The sequence below is a fragment of the Alligator sinensis genome, unplaced genomic scaffold (assembly GCF_000455745.1).
Source record: "Alligator sinensis unplaced genomic scaffold, ASM45574v1 scaffold755_2, whole genome shotgun sequence".
Classification (NCBI taxonomy): Eukaryota; Metazoa; Chordata; order Crocodylia; family Alligatoridae; genus Alligator; species Alligator sinensis.
The window spans coordinates 3,515,434-3,532,661 of NW_005841883.1; the positions used below are offsets into that span (position 1 = coordinate 3,515,434).

The 17,228-nt window shown below is 42.5% G+C and overlaps 1 protein-coding gene and 1 long non-coding RNA gene across 2 annotated transcripts in view; both read right to left on the reverse strand.

Moving 5' to 3' along the window:
• Positions 1-974, reverse strand: part of LOC102374871 — a 15,910-nt gene extending 14,936 nt beyond the window's left edge. The window contains exon 1 of the long non-coding RNA XR_323115.3: positions 947-974. This is a non-coding gene — a long non-coding RNA (uncharacterized LOC102374871). The remainder of the gene's footprint in view (positions 1-946) is intronic.
• The window catches only part of SBF2 (SET binding factor 2), a 500,212-nt gene that overhangs the window by 360,998 nt on the left and 121,986 nt on the right, over positions 1-17,228 (reverse strand).

A 17,228-nucleotide genomic window follows, 5' to 3' on the forward strand; every position in this document is an offset into this window, starting at 1 on the left:
TGCTGACCCCTGGGGTTTGTAGACCCCTTGGCGTCCCACTTCATGGTGGATGTCTCCTGAGACACACTCAAACTTCTGGGCTATATGCGTGGCTCCAGACCATCCCTTTACCACGTCCCAAGCCTCGCAGATGGTACTGACATTGCCTCACCTAAGCCTTGCTATAATTCGGCCCCCTTGTCCTCCCTGGGCTCTCCGCAGCCCTGTCTCTGCGCCTCGCCAGCACCAGGCTCTGGTCACCCCCTTGTCACTGCGCCCTCTGGCACTGGGGCCTGGTCACCCCCTTGTCACTGTCCTCTCTGGTGCCAGGGTCCCCACCTGTAGTGGGACCCCAATGGGGCCTCATCCTTCCCCAATAGCCTCACCCAAACCACCGGTGTTATCAAACAGCAAACAAACATGAGCCCCTGGGCTGTAATGTAACACAAAAGTTCAGGGTATGCTTTGCCCCTTTTAAAAGAGTAAAACTTCTTCTCTGGTGTTAAGTGCCTAGTAGGCAAGGGTACCTTGTGGGCTCCTGGAGCCCCATTAGCCCTAAGGGCAGTGTATCTGATGGCTGCCACATCTCTGGGCCATTCCTCCCTGGAGGCTCCTTCCCTTTCGGCTGCTGGCAGGGAACTGAACTACCTGGTCCCAGCCCTGGAGTTTATGTGGGCCCAGGGCCCTGCCTCTTCCAGCCAGCTGACCAGATGCAGGTGCGGCTAATTTCCTCATTAGCCGGTTGTCATGGTAACCTGCACCTGGGCTCCTGTCTGGCTCTTTGGGCTCTCTCCCCAGGCAATCTATGCTCTTAGAGGAGCAGGCACCTTAGTGCCCTGCGACACGGGGCATTTATCAACTAAATTATTGGCCATATCAGGGAAAAAAGCCGATTTCCGATAGTCAATTTTCTTTATATCAGTGCTGATCTGATATCAGACCCATGTATTGGTGCACCTCTACTTACCAGTATTTTCAAGGAAAGAGATTTTCTTCTTCATTCCACCTTCCAAAAACAAGACACGTGTTTTATGCACTGGGTGGGAAGGGGTTAGGGGAGATGGGGAAGGGGATACTATGATAGACATATAACTCTGAGATTAAGAAATGGTTGTACCTCCTAGCTAAAAATGCTCTTGTGGAAGGAGTATGGAGACTGAAGAAGACAGTGGAATAGGATGGAGAAGCCTACGTCTATGGTTTCCAGAAGCATACAGAAATAGTGTTCTGGACATTCCCAAATCACATCCTTGAGAAAACAAAACAAAAGCAAAGGCAGCTTTTCCTATGCTTTGCCCATAGTACTGTTTAAATATTTAAATAATGTCTGCTCCTTTTAAGAAGGTTTAATAGTTTCACCTAACTGTAATGATAAATAGCATTTACCAATAGATTTTCTAAAAACTTCAGCAAACACTGAACAATGCACCATGCATACACATACATACCTGCTCCTTGTGACAAAACTGTTTCTGTACCCTCTCCCCTCATTATTTAAATGGCTGTAGAAAATAGACAAGTTAAACACTGCCACCCTTTCAAATACACATTTACATATAAACTGACATACAGTATGTCATTGCTGTTAGCCCCAGTTCTTTAACTGGATCCACAATGTTATAAAGTGTTCCCCCCACAGATCCAGTTACAAAATCTGTGCCATGTTTACAAGAATCCCTAGAATGGAAAAAAGGAGATTTCCAAGTTCAACTAATTTCAATTTCTAAATCACTGAAATAAAGAAAAAGCTCTAATATAGAACTCTGCAGAATTTCTGTATTAACCTTTTAACAGAATTTATTATTAACCATGATGAGAACTGACTATTTATTGTTAAACTGTTTTCTGTATCAGTCAGTTTCTGATTCATGACAGAACTTTGCCCCTCACTTTGTCTTCTTTCTTTAATAGCCTCTTTTAAGAGGATTTATCAAATTTGGTTCAAACAAATTATGGCTAAACACTTTAGCATTGTCCATTATTTTGTTAATTCAACCCAAATAATAAAGATTAGTAATGTACACATTTTTAATAGAACTTATAGTGCTTTGTTCCTTTAATATCATGATCATCTACCAGCTTTTATCATTCTATTTCTTAATTTATTTCAATTACTTTTCCAAGTAATAAAATTGAAAGGAGCATATCAGATAACACCCAAAAGGTCTGGAATACTGCAAAACCTTGTGTAAAACTAAGCACTACTGAAGCTTATTATTGGCATTGTTGCTCAAGTGTGGAGGAAGAACAAGGTCACCAGAATGCATCCCTTCTTCTCTGTATGTTCTTTCCAGGATTTCCTTAAATAACTGAACAACTAAGAATTTGGCAAATGCCAGAGTATGCTTGGAATGAGACTCCCCTTTTCAAGGTTAAAACAACATCTGTTGTCTAGTGACAACATCAGTGGCTAGGGATCTTGCTGAAAATTTTAAGGCATCCACGAACTAATATGCCATAAGAAAGTCTTGTTAGGAAGATTTTCTTGGCAGTGGATTTAAGATACTAATCATTAGACATTTTCATGATCATGTATGCCAGACCTCAACCACTATGGAAAAACAGAGATGGCAGGTAGGTTTACATTGCAGATTTATCTAAATTTTTTTTTTAATTGCCAATGTTTTGATCATCCAATGAATGGGAAAAAAACCCCGTTAGAAGAGAGGACTGTGAATTCTGGTAGTTTTAAGAACTAGACATAAATTTAGCCACTGTCAGAATTCATTACTAAATAAAAGCATGCCTCCACTCTCTTCTTGATAGGTATGTGTCACAAATTTGACAGATCTTAATTGTTTCACCTACATCTGAAGAGCATCAATTGCTTGTTTAGACAGGGCTGAGAATGTCTTATGAAAACAGCAACTCTTTCATATTTCTACTATATTTTTAACAGGCTCTGGTTCAGAGGGCATTGGAAGATTCCTGTCCTGTCCTGTCCTTATTTGCCTTACACTCTTCTGGACCAGACTTCTTCCAGGTGTAAAAACAAAAGGAAAGAAGGAGGACAAAATAGGGTATTTCTGTGGCTCACTGTTCCCTTGCTAAGTAGACAGGTCCTGAAGAATCCTCTGGAAGGGAGAAGAGATGTGAAGGAGGAACTCCAAGGCTAAGTACAGACATTCGGCATTAGGGGGGAATTAAACTGATTCAAAATGGCTGCCCGGTATCAGGTAAGTCAGGATGGGGAGGGGCGGTGCAACTCACAGGTGGGGTGGAGGGGGCAGACACAACCTATGAGAGTTAGGGGAAGCAGGTGCGACCTGCAGGTGGGGCGGGGAGGGGGCCCTGCTAGCAAAAAAACACCCTCATCCCCCCCCAGGACTTACTTGCTCGGCTCCAGCAGCCGTGAACACCAATAAAAGCAGCTGCACCCAGAGCAGCTTGTGGGATGGGTGTTAAGAGCACTGGCTGGGGGAAGCAAGAGGCTGGGGGGGCAAAAGCTAGACAAGTGCAGGGGAAGGGGGAGTGAAAACAGCAACCCTGGGGCTCGGGCCAGTGGCTGGTTTCTCCCAGCCCTGGGGCTGTGCAGGGGAAGTTCCATGCAACAGTTAGACCTAAATCAAACGAGTCTGATACTACATGGATCCAATTTTATCCTAAACCAGGTTCTGCAATCTTTAAACTGGTTTGTGTATATGGAACTTCTTTTCTGTTACAGGTTTAGACTGACTGCCAGTCACTGAGACCGGGTCTGGAAGTGTAAGGTTGGCACCGGAACAAGTTAAGTTTAAATCAGGTGGCCATTTTGAACCTGCTTTAATCTTCCGGATGTTTGCATTTAGCCCATGGGTGCAGGCACACAACATATTTAAAATATAGGCAAACTGACTTACTGCATAGTAAAAATGGATTGGATACACAATACACAGCCCTATTATATTGTAAATCACAGAGGATTCATATCAAAGAGGAAAGTTACTCCTTGAAAAAAGTGGAGTACCTTACTATGTAAAACATTTTGCTTGTCTGTTCCCCAAGTCCACTTCCTCCCAGGGTAGCTATTTGCTCAGTGCTACCCAAGCTCCCTTGCCAATGCAGTGGCCAAGTGCTATAATACGGACTACTGTGAGCAGCTAACTTAGGAGGGCTGATCTTGTATCTGTTCCTTCCTATGGGGTAAATTTCCTGCAGAGTAAAATCTGTGGTAATTTTCTCTGAAGCAATCATGTAATGTGTCTATACCCTCAATTTGGACAGGCTTTAATAAAACAGCACTGCCTTGAGAGAGTAAGCACCTAGAAGACCTTTAGAAGAGATGGTAAAAAAGCATTCCCTCCCTTTTCCTTATCCTGGTACCTGCAGGGGAACTGAAAGGGTAGGCACAGAGACACATTAAAAGGAAAATGGTAAGGAGACAGTGAAAGGCAAGGGGCATTTATTTTCCTCTGGTAGGTGGACAAAGTGTGGGGGAAGGCTTAGACAGAAAGCTCAGTTGTTTAACTTATGCACAAGCTGTCTTGTGCATCAAGGAAAAGAGGAAACTATGCTGCCTGTGATACTAGCAACAGAAAAGGAGTATGCTCTTCAGTTAGTGCTGCTCTACAATTAGGGGCTCACTCAGTACCACTGCAAGTCTTTTCACCAGTAACCACATGCCAAGAATTCCAGAATTCCACATAGGACTTTGCATTTTAAATTCCTACAATATTTTGTAGTACATCTGCCAGTATCTTTTGTCTTCATGTTAAAGATAGCTGCATTATAGCTATCTATAACACAGCTGAAATTGTGAATGACCAAACTGGATTTCACCTCATGCATGCATGCACCATGACTAGTACCATCAATAGGAATCAGGACTTGTGGTAGAGGTGATATCTTTTATTAGACCAACAAGATTTTTGCAAAAAAAATAAAATAAATTTAATTACAAGCTTTTAGGCACAAACACCCTTCCTTCAGGCATAGGAGAAAATATTGTAAAAGTTCTCCTGGGTAGAAATGAAAGTTCATATTTCATAGGAGAGTTGAAGGTGTGGTTAAAATCTCCTGTTTGGAACAGTTCATTTTATATGCAGATTAGGCTCAAAGTTGGAATAGTCTGTGTACCTCAAAGTTGTTTGGTAGTAAGCAGGATGTAGTCATAGTTCCTTCTGGTTATGGTGTTTCGAAAACCTGGATAGCTGCACCATCAATAAAAATTTGCAAAGTTCTGACTGAAAGATCTGCATTACTCATAAGAAAAAGAAAAGAACATGCTTTCAAATTATGAGAAACGCGCAAGATTTGCAATTTGAAAAATAATATCCTGAGTTATCATCTAAGGAAATATATACGGAAGTCATTAAAAAATATATAGAATACTGATCCTCTGACACTGCCTAAACAGTCATTTTTTTCTGATTATAGTCCAACTAAGCTACTGTACTCAAAGGACAAACTCCAGTTTCAGAAGTATTGCAATCTCTTTTTCTCTAAGAGCAGCTTGCTAATTAGTAACATGATGCTTATGTTCAAAAGCTCTTTCTGGAATATGTTATAAATGAAAGGAATTTTAGCAGGTCAGCATCTTGCCAGCAACGTGCAATTCTGCATGTCACTGCTTCTTGCCTGTTCACTGAAACAACAGATTTAATTACAAAACAACTAAAAGAAACAAACAAAGCCTCCTGTAGTTCCTGTTCTCCTTCATTATTAGCATTCACCTTTCCTTTCCTCTATGCTCACCACTGATTGCCAAAAGCTTGTCTCATAATAAGACAGGAAAACAAGAAAATTAAAGAATTGCTGAGCTGAATTCAGTTATCCTTAGTCACTAACTGATGACACTATTCCTATTTAGGCATTTTTAGAGTAACATTTCAGTACTTCCCGGAAAGTCATACCACATTCCACTTTACAACTGGGACTTGCAATATAACAAAAGGAAAAGCTTAAGCAGCCAAACAGTCTGAGAATAGCTCTATCTGTGACACTGCTCCTTAACGCCTACCCAAAATAAGAAACAAGATACATTTTCAAATATATTGCACACAGATTCTAAATTAATCCCCTAATTGTTTGCTTTGTCTGTATCAGACTTACTACTCCCAACACAACTGCTTCCAACTGCTTTCAAATATACGTTTCAAAACAACTGTTTTCAGATGGTTTTCTTTAATCGTTTTTTTTTTTTTTTTTTTTTTACTTCTTAAAGGGAAAATATCAATACTAGCATATATATGGATATATTCATTGCTTTCTCCAACATTTTTGGTGAGTTAAACAAACTTAAGTTTGGTTCTGTGTGCTAAATAACAGATAACCATCAGCAGCACTGAAATTTACCTGTCACATGAGAAAACAAAATGCACACAATGGACATGGCCTTAAGATGTCTATACCCTTTCTCCACCAGACTGACTGCTTAAAAAACTTTATTAAAATTTATCCAATACTTATCTATAACTATTCTGTAAACACTGAAGCAGTATCAATATCTAAGAGGAAATACACAAATGAGTACAATTTGCACCCACAAACTCTTACTTCCCTTGCCAGAAAGAGGAATAACAATTTTGACATATGATGGACTCACTCCAGTCATAAATATTTCTATTGGATAATATGGAGAATGAAAAGGAGTACTGCCACTTATGTTTGAAATAATAGGTAACAGTAAATTTAAATCAATGGAAAAAGAACACATGCCATCCAAGAGTATTTTTAAAAATCAATGCTAAGCATAATCTGCTTATTTCAAAGTTTTGAAGTTATTCCAGTTTCTTCACAAGCATCTTTCTTCATTTTTACCAAACCTAGATCAGCTCATTGCAGATATCTATTTGAAATCCCAAAACAAGAATTTAAAATTTGCTTATATCTTTTCCTTTTTTTTGAGGATAGAGGAGGAAAGCAATGAGAAATGTTGCTTTTTTATTTTATTTTATTCCTGGAGTATTTAAATTACCTTGAATTTGAACATTTGTAATAATAAAAACATCAGCTCCAGGTTCAGCCTGTGATTGTCTAGCTGTGTTTATAAAGCTGTCCACATTCTATATTTCTGGAGGGAAGAACATAGCTCATGCATGATATTTGATTTGTAAGGCTAAGTACAGACATTAAAAGAGCCAGAGGCTGAATCAATTCAGTCTTTGCAGGTTAAACTGCCAAGCTTGAACTGAGAAGCAAGTGAACGGACATTTACTTTTCATTCTGAAAATGCAGCGGCTCAGGGCAGAAGCAATAAAGCACTCCTGCCAGACTGCCAGCCACTGCCAAAGGAAAGGGACAGAAGCTCCAAGGCTTTTCCCCGCTCCCTGCTCAAGCACAGGGGGCATTGCCAGGGATAACACACTGAGGTCAGGGGGAGGGGGGCTTTAAACCCTGCTCCATGGCCCACGTGGAACCCCAGTCTGGGGCTGACAGTGGGGGTGGGACACCCCTGCCAGGCTTGTCCACACATTCCTCTCCCCCCCCACCCCCACAAGCTCCCAGCCTGGGACACCATGCTGAGGGGGGAGAGAGGGTTTTAAATCCCATCCATGGCCCACAGGGGACTCCAGCAGGGGTCTGCCTGGTGCCTGCAGGGGGGACATCCCTGCCAGCCTTTCTCCATCCCAGCTTGAGCAGAGAGTATGGGGCATGGCTACACTGCAGGTCAGCAGGCTAAGGGGGGAAAAGAGAGTAGCCCCTGCCAGTCTTCTGCCCCTCCTACTCCCCGCTTAAGGCAGGGAGAGCAGCTCTTACCAGAGTTTTGTTTTCCCCACTTCCAGCTCGAGCGGAGAGCAGGGTCCCTGGTCACAAACCACCTGAGGCCAGCAGGCTCAGAATGGTTTAACCACCCCAGTCTCTGGCCGCACAGGATCCCAGCCCGGGCCTGAGCAGTGTGGCTATTCCCTGGTCTGGGAATGAGGCAGGGAGGGAGATTTAAACCCCTTCCTATGCCCTGGACACCAGCCAGAGTTTGCCTGGTGGGGGGCAGCCCCTGCCAGGCTTTTGCCCCCAAACCACTCACCCAGGCCCAGAAAGTGGTAGTGGAGGGGGTTTAAACTCCTTCTCTGACCCACACAGGACCCCAGCTGGGGCCTGATGGAGGGGCAGCCCCAGCCAGGCTTTTGCCCTCTTCCCCGCTCAAGCGGAGCCGTAGCCACACCCTGACCCCAGGCTCACTCGCTGGGGCAGTGGGGGAAGGGGAGTTTAAACCCCCTACCATGCCCACATGGGACCCCAGCCAGGTCTGCCTGGGCGGGAGACAGCCCCTGTCAGGCTTCCAGCCGCAGCTCCCCACTTGAGGGGGAAGGCAACCCCTGCCAAGGTTTTGCCCCCCTCTCCCCAGCCCAAACAGACCCAGCTGGGGTCCCATGTGGGCATGGTAGGGGGTTTAAACCAAACTTCCCCCACAGTCCCAGTGTGCTGGCCCAGGGCCAGGGCATGGCCACACCCCTGCTCTCCCTTGAGTGGGAAAGGGACAAAACCCTGGCAGAGGCTGCCTCCAACCCCCTTGAGCAGGGGAGGGGAAGAGGCCTGGCAGGGGCTACTCCCCACCCCTGTCAGACCCTGACTGGGGTCCTGCGAGGGCCAGGGAAGGGGTTTAATCTCCCTCCCTCCCTGCCTCAGCATTTGAGCCTCAGGCCAGGGCATGGCCATGCCCCCACTCTCCACTCCAGCAAGGAGAGATGGAGAAATGGAGAAAACCCTGGCCAGGGCTGTCCTCTCCCCCTACTTGAGCAGGAAGCAGGGGGCAGAAGCATAGCAACCACCCCAGGCAGATCCCGGCTGGGGGCCCCTGTGGCCATGGAGGGGATTTAAAACCCCCTCCCCCGCTCCTCAGCCTGCTGGGCCTGGGCTGGGGCATGGCCATGCTCCTCCACTCAACCAAGGAGCAAGCAGGGGGTAAAACCCTGGCAGGGGTTGCCTCCCCAAGCAAACTCTGACTAGGATCTGGGGCAAGGGAAGGGGTTTAAACCCCCCTCCCTCCAGCTTCGCATGTGAGCCCCAGGGGGCTTGGTCACACCCCTGCTCTTTGCTTGAGCAGGGAGCAGCTTTGGGGCTCTGGCAGGGACTCCCCCCGCCCCCACCCCCAGCTGGTGTCCTGTGTGGCCAGGGATGGGAAGTTAAGCCTCTCTCCCCCTCCTCAGCCTGCCAGCCCCAGGCTCAGGTACATTGTGGGGTGGAAGAGGAGCAAAAGCCTGGCAGGGGCTGCTCCCTCCAGGCAAACCCCAGCTGGAGTCTTGGGACTCCCTCCCCTCTGCCTCAGCATGCCGGCCCAGGGATGGTGTCTGGCCGTGTCCCCTGCCCCCTCCACTCCAGTGGCAAACAGGGAAAAGCCAGGCAAGGGCTCTTCTGCCCCTGCCAGGCAGACCCCAGAGGGGCTCCCATGCAGGCAAAGGAGGGGGCTTAAAGCCCTGCCCTCCTGCCTCATTCTGGTGGCCTAGCCTGGGGTCTGGCCATGCCCCCCTCCCCTTCCACTCCTGGAGCGAGTGGGGGAAAAGTCTGAGAGAGGCTGGGGCCAGCCCCCCCCCCCCCCGATCCCGACCGGGGTGCACGGGTGGTCAGCCAGCCAGAGCATCAGTACTGTTCCAGTTAGGGAGCCGAGGGGCAGCTAGACAACACAGCACAGCATCCTCAGGTGCTGAAGGACTGTGATTTAACTTGAACCAGGAAGGGGTATTGGACAGAAGTTCCAAAAACTGGTTTGACCTAAATCAGTTCAGTCTGATACTACATTCAACCAGGTTTATCTAAAACCAGTTTCTGCCATTTTGAAAGTGATTTACATGCACTGAACTTCTGTTCAGCTACAGGTTTAAACCAGTTTCTAATAACTTAAATCAGTTTATGTGCAACTCCTGTCCCATGCCTAATAGATAAACATACATGGTTAGGCAGATATTTTAAATCTGTGGTGCTTTGTTTTCCTAAAATCTAGATTACAATATAACAAAAGGTGACTAACTAGCTTATCTTATTTTTCCAGACATTGGTGTTATATTCATGAGATAGTAATTTTTCACATTCTGCATACAGGAAATATGACCAAACTGAGTGCAGCTCAGTTGGACAAGAGTTGGAACAAGCTGTACCCATTCATCCTCATATACTATAGGATGATTCAGGACAGAAAGAAAAAAGGTTGATATGTAACTAATAGAACTAAATTCTGAATTCCTGCTTTCTCTGCATCATTGTAACAGGGACTCTAGCAGGAGCCCTGTTACTTGGGCTAGCACCAGGAGGAGTGACCTCCGATTGCATCCGGTCAGGTGGAGATGATTACTCACTTGAAGAGCAGTTGGAAGATTAGCCTGCAAAAACCAGGAATAAAAACGGCAGTGGGACATTTACAAGGCGCCTTCGGGCACCAGAGGAGAAACCAGAGGCTAACTGAGACCCTAGAGAGAGAGGGAAACAAGAAAAGTCTTACCTGTGGCTGGAAAGAACTTCAGGAACACCAGACTACCTGAAGATTCAACAGGTCTGGCTCCCAACAAACAATGGGAGGACAATAAGCGCTGCTGGGATGAGTCCAGAGGGATACGGAGGCAGTGGGACCAGGCTTGGCAGAGGAGCCAGAATAAAGAGGAGAACTTTGGGACATGGCACAGGCAAATAGTGCCAGAGAAGCCCCGACCCCATGGGGACAACGACTATTTAAAAATAGACAGAAGAATCGGGCTGGAGCTGCAGGGAGACGCTCCCGACACAAACCACAGGCGAAGACTGAAAGACGCGGGGACCGCGTACTGCTGATAAGGCAATTAGCGGTTTAGATTAGTTTAACCAGAATTTGATTAAAAGTTTCATCTCAAGGCTTTTCTTTCCATTACAAATCAACTGCCTTTGCCAGAGGAGTATTTGGCAAGGCTACTGTTACCAGACCCTCTACTTTTAAAAGAATAAATCTTTAATTTGACTGTGGAACACCTGAGTGATGTTTGTTGATCACAAGCTTTAACAACTTACTGATATCCTTCCTTTCTTATTAAATCCAAGTCATGGCAGGAGAGTGCAGGAGGAACAAGTAAATTACCCAACACGTTCATAATCATTTAAAATGAAACATTAAGATTTCTACCCCAAATATATGTTGAAAAATGAGTCTGTCTGATAGTTTGTTGTATCAGAATGTTAGGAAAAATGAGGAAATAAAACCATGTAAGGGAGAACAGCTGAAATCAACACTTCTTCATTTTTTTTAAAGAAGTGTACTTATTTTTCATTTTCAGCAAGTTCTTGCAGTCAGTTGAGTGTATTTTCAATAGATCTAGTTTGGTCTTGTTAAAACTAAGTACCAAGCTAAATGCTGAAAAAGCAAATGCTATCATAATGGTAGAAGTGCAGTGTTAAGTAATGGCATACAACAGTGGCAGGCAAAACTAGTTAAAATATTCAGTATTCATTTATGCTGTACCGTTTGAATTGCAGAACAACTTTTTCACTTTGGAAAATGTGAGTCTTGCTATACTTGAGAAATAAATAAGCTTATAATGGTAAGATACGTATCCATTTCTAAGACCACCTTTGTTTTTTTCAGAGATTTATTTTCAGGGTGTTAAGAGCGTTTCCATTCCCTCTAATAAAGTGGCGGTGGGGAGGGAGGCAGTCAAGATGATAAGGGGGGAAAATCGTGCAAACTTCAACAGAAAATAACCACCCTGACTGAAAGAATAATTAAGTATTTGCTAAACAAGCATTTTCCTAAGCTGCATGCTGTGATAGAAATGTACCTAAAAGAGCATCTTTCTTTCTCTAACAGCAACATCTGTGTTTCAAGTTGCCATATTTTCCCAAATCCAAGATGAAATGGAAAACTCATAAATGTGTTATCATTTTCCAGGTATTCAAATCTAAATATTGGAGACTCATCTTAAATGCATCCACCCCACTACTGCTGCATCAGGTCAAGCAGTGATAGGAGTGCAAATGGGGGGGAGGAGCAATGCGGCAGGGGAGTCAGGTGACTTGACCCATACTCCTTACACCCTTCCAACTTTTTACAGAATATATTATGATTACAAGAGTTAAAAATATAAATACTGTTTTTGTTTTTAACATAGCAAGTTTCAATAATTTGTCATGTTGTATAAGACAGTAATAAGTTTTGGGCAAACAAACATTTTTCACTTATCTGTATTACTTCAAACCACCCTAAGCCTAAAAACAGGCTAGTAAACAAGTACACACATGGTTCACTTTTGTTTAAAAACATTTGTGCTGCATTTTACAGACAATACATTATGAGGAAATTCAAGCTTAAAACTTACAATGTAAGTTTTAGTATATGTGCTGCCGAAGCGAGCACAAATATGGACTGCTTCATGAATTTGCATGTCATGCATGGTTTTCCCCTACAATACTCAACTGTGTAGTCACTTTCCACAGACATGCAAATCATAAGATAAAGTGCTGCTATTATAAGATTTGTCACCAGGCATTTACATGTTACATGTAACATGGCCACAAAGCTTTATATATTCAATTGCCATATAGATGTTAACAAAAAAGTTTTTGGAACACTATTATAGGATAGATGGATAAATACTAATTCCATTTGACCACTGGGAACACAGAAAACTGCAACAATTTCCCAAAGATGACATAGAACCTTAGTGGGAAAGCCAGGATTAGAATTTAGGACACCAGACTCCCAGTCACATGAATAATATACATCTCCAGCCCAGGCCTTTTTCAAACTAACCACAACACTAGAATTTGCAATAGGAGGCTTTTGATTTTTTTCTACCACTTTTATTTCTTTATTTAGACAATCAAGATTAGATTAACTAGAGGTTATCCCTTGTTTACATAGTCCTAAATTAAGGCACAGAAAAATTAATGCCAAGGGCATATATGGACATAAAGGCAAATCTCAAGCATGAGAAGTTTTAGTATATGTGCTGCCGAAGCGAGCACAAATATGGACTGCTTCATGAATTTGCATGTCATGCATGGTTTTCCCCTACAATACTCAACTGTGTAGTCACTTTCCACAGAGATGCAAATCATAAGATAAAGTGCTGCTATTATAAGATCAAAGAAAACTGAAAAAACACTTGAAGAAAACTGCATCATAACTGCACACAAACAAGTAAGGGGTGCATTTGAAATCCTGAGAAACAAGAAGGTTCTGCATTTAAAAGGTAGGCATTTGAAAGTATGGGAAAATTACTTCTGATTTGTCAAGAGGTAAATATTCCACTGTTTGGAGCAGGCTACATTGCTTCTAGGGCTTGTATCATGTTTGCAGCTTCTTTTTATCTTTTAATCTAAATACAATGGCTTTGCCAAGTTAACCCATTCATACCATCCATGACTATGCAACTTGGTTGGCTACAGCCAAAAAAAAGTTATTTTTAAAGGTAGACAGGAAAACAAAGAACATAAATTACAGAATAAACAATGTGTTCAACAGGAAGAAAGTTATCATTGAATGCTATGGAAAAAGTTGGAAGATATGTTTAGAACTTCATCTTATATAGTTAACATTTATTGTAACGAAACTTAAATTCTTTGCTTTCTTCCCCTGTTAAAGAGGCTCTGGTGAACATGGCAAACTCGACTGACTTGCCTGGAATCTCAAAAAGACTATCAATACAACATGCAGGTATAGTTTATACTTAAACTGCTGGAAAGGAACAGCATTAAATTAGGTTGTTTACAGACCGTTTTGCCATCTAAACTTCAAATTCTATATTGGGATCTGCATGAGCAGCCACTTGCAGAGCCCCAGTGAAATTAGCTGATGACACTTCTGCATTAGGAGAATTTCCCCAGCTGAGTTTCAAAAAGTTCCCTCATTTCAAGCATATAAAGAGGAAAGCGAAGAAGGAAACTAAAAAGACAACTAATTTTGAGGGAGTTCTTCTCAAGAAGAGATGGGGAACATTCTTTTAATGAAACAGGTAATAAGGACTAGGTGGCATTACTGCACCTTTCCAGCAGGGGGAACTGAAAGTAAAACAAATATGAATACAACTAAACTGCTAACTTTAGTTTTTACCACTGCAAATTTCTCATGAATTGGAGGGAATGCTTATGAAGACTAAATTCTCATTTTGCATGACTGATCTATCTGGGCTTTTCTGTTGAAGACAGCTATATTTCAATTGTGCTTTACATTCAGTTTCCTCAGCTCCTGGGTATACACAGAAATGAAAGGAATCGCAAAATAAGATTACTATTCAGGAATCCATGCACTTTTCTTACCTTTTAGTGTCTTTCACTTTTGATAATGGAGGGCTGTTTGTGCAGGATGTGAGAATGGGAGCCAACACTATGAAAGGCCAGGTATTCTCTTGAATATATCCTAATGCATGATTGGATCAATACGACTAAGAATCATGGAGATATTTCACTCAGTAAAACGCAAACTTTTTCAGATGATATCCCACCCCTCCAAAAGTACTAAAAAGGGAAAGATTTTTTGGCTTTACCAATTTACACACTAGTTACCTGACAGGACAGAAACACTTCCAAATAAAAATGTAGCTTTAAAAAAATCAAGTTAAAGCACTGAAATGATTTAAAGGAATTAAATAACCCTGAATATATTATTTGCTATAAATTCACCATTTTCATATGTGATACTTACGATCTCCAGGTGGAAATATTTTCTAAGTTTGTCCAAATAAGATGAAAAAATAAAAGACTTCTATTACCACCATATTCGTATTTCTGTATTCTGAAACTATGCCTGAGAACTAATCAAACCTATTTGTGAAATCTAGTAATAAAACCCTGAATTTTAAATCATAAATATATGCTATGTTCTATGAAAGACCATAGGGAATAAAACGATGCAAACATCTTAATAGTAAACTAGCATCAACACAACAGTGGTAAAACAAAACAACACAAGAAAAGTCCAAATACAAAAACAGTAAACTGCTTGTATTTCCTTAGAAGTCTAAAAGTCACCATATCCAATAAGAAGCTTATAGATTATTCTTAGAAACTATGCAGAGGCAGTAATATCAAAATAAAGAGTGATTGTTGTAAATTACTGTGCATCCAAGTTCACTTGAAGCACATGCATGGAACAAGGAAAAACTAACATTCAAGACTGAGATTCCCATAGGTCGAAGGTTACTAAGAATATTTACTAAGAATATTTTTCTATATGCCATAACACTTTAAGCACACACATAATTCAAAACCAGATATCTACCTGTGGTGTGGAGTGGAGGTTAAACTGATTATACTGTTAGAAGAAATATGCTCTCTAATACATAAGTGTTTAAAATGTCTATATTACTATCCCTCATACATCCCACTTTAAAGCAATAAAGTTTCCCTGCATTAAAAAAAACTCCACACACATTTCAGCAGTTAAGTACAGTATCATCCAATAACAATGATGATACTTGGTACTAGGGGTGTGCGCAATGGGCCGTATTTGATTCTCATTTGGCCCGAATCAGGGACAGTGATTCAATTCATTGATTCAGATTACTGTCCCGATTTGATTCGGCTGAATCTGAATCCGAAGATTCAATGAGGATTTGGAGAATCAGTAATTCGGCCATAGACACAATTTTAAATGTTTTTTCTACATAACTCAAGGTACCAGGCGAGGGTCGTGAATGCTGCGATGGTGGGACAGATGGGGCATCCCACAGGAGCGTGGGGGGACCACCCCCCATGCGCTTGGTGACAAACACAGAAGTGGACCAGAAGTACTTCCAGTCCACTTCCACGTCTGCCGGGGAACATGCAGGGGGCCCCCTTGTGCCCCCCCAGCTCAGCAATCACTTGTGGAGGGAGCCCAGGTGCCCCCCCAGACCCAGGAGGCACCAGCCACTGAGCCAGGAGGAAAGGGGGGGGCCCAGTGTGCTCCCCGGCAGACCCAGAAGTGGACCGGAAGTGCTTCTGGTCTATTTCCGCGTTTACTGCCAAGTGCGCTGGGGACCCACCCCCCCACGCTCCTGTGGGATGCTCCATCCGCCCCACCATCTCAGCATTCATAAACTGCCTGGTACCTTGAGGTATGTAGAAAAATCATTTAAAGCTGTGTCTATGTCCGAATTGTCAAATCTTTCCAAATCTCTCCGAATCGATTTGGAGGGTTCCGATTTGGTTTGGAGAGATTAAAGGGTCTCCTTATTCAATTCAGATTTGGAGATTTGGCCACTGAATCAGGCCAAATCTCCACTGAATTGAATCAACGACCAAAGCGTCACACAGCTCTACTTAGTACATCACCATGAAAAGTGGTAGTCTTGAAAATATTTAAGGCATTATATTCCTTATACAACATCTAAGTTTAGCAACATGCAGGCCTGTAGCTAAGGCTCCTGGAACAGAACAAAACTAAAATTTTAAAGTGAGATGCTTCTTGATACTTCACTACCAGTGTCAGCAGTTTTAGCAAATGGAAGACAAACTCATGGCTTCTTAACATAACTGATGTTAAAAAAGAGTACAGCGATGTCCTTTGCTGTTTAGCAAAGAATATTAAGAAATTCAGCTCAGAAAACAAAGAACACTTCAATGTTACTTTTCTTTCAGCAGACAAAAGGTATACCAGGGAAAACATTAAATGCACAAATACTTGAATGACATGCTATACAAAATGTGCAACTAAAAAGCCATGACTAGCACCTTAGGCCCAGCAGTCTAAAAAGTGTCATTAAAGATTCAATATTTTGCTAAAGTAACTTTTCAGCTTACATCAAAAATGTAAAAAGTATACCTTTGTTAAGTATAAAGATGCAAAAGTTGATTTTGAAGCCTTGACATTTCTATGTTTTGATGTCTGGTTTTTAAACTTAACCATTTCCAGAGAAAACAGCTTAAATGTGAAAGTAACATTCTTTAGTAGAGGAAAAAACAACCAAAATCTTGGAAATAAGCATTAGTGAAATAAAGGAAAAGTGACCAAGTGTAATCTAAATTCAAGAATAAAATTTTAGGAAGAAAAACATTCTCTTTCCTTAAGTCCCAGACACACAGCCTATTTACACTAGTGAGCAGCCCTGTGCACTGGCTAAATCGTATCCTGGGTCAACTTTGCATACCAGGTATAGAATTAACCTTGAAAGGACTGGGAATAAATGTACACAAGTGTAAATCTACAAATTATTCCAGATGGCCTTCTGCTCAGTGCTATTGCTGGCTCTGATACCACAAAGCAGTACAATGCAATAGCAACCTACAGTCTTCTAATTTAAGATAAACTGCTCATCTGCCTATTCCAGATCCTGGAATGAATGTGTCAATGGTTGTATTCAGGTGCTCAATTTCAGTAAAACCAATACTCATAAAAATATTTATGAAGCCAAGTAGTAACTGACTAACCGGGGGGGGGGGGGGGGGGGGGG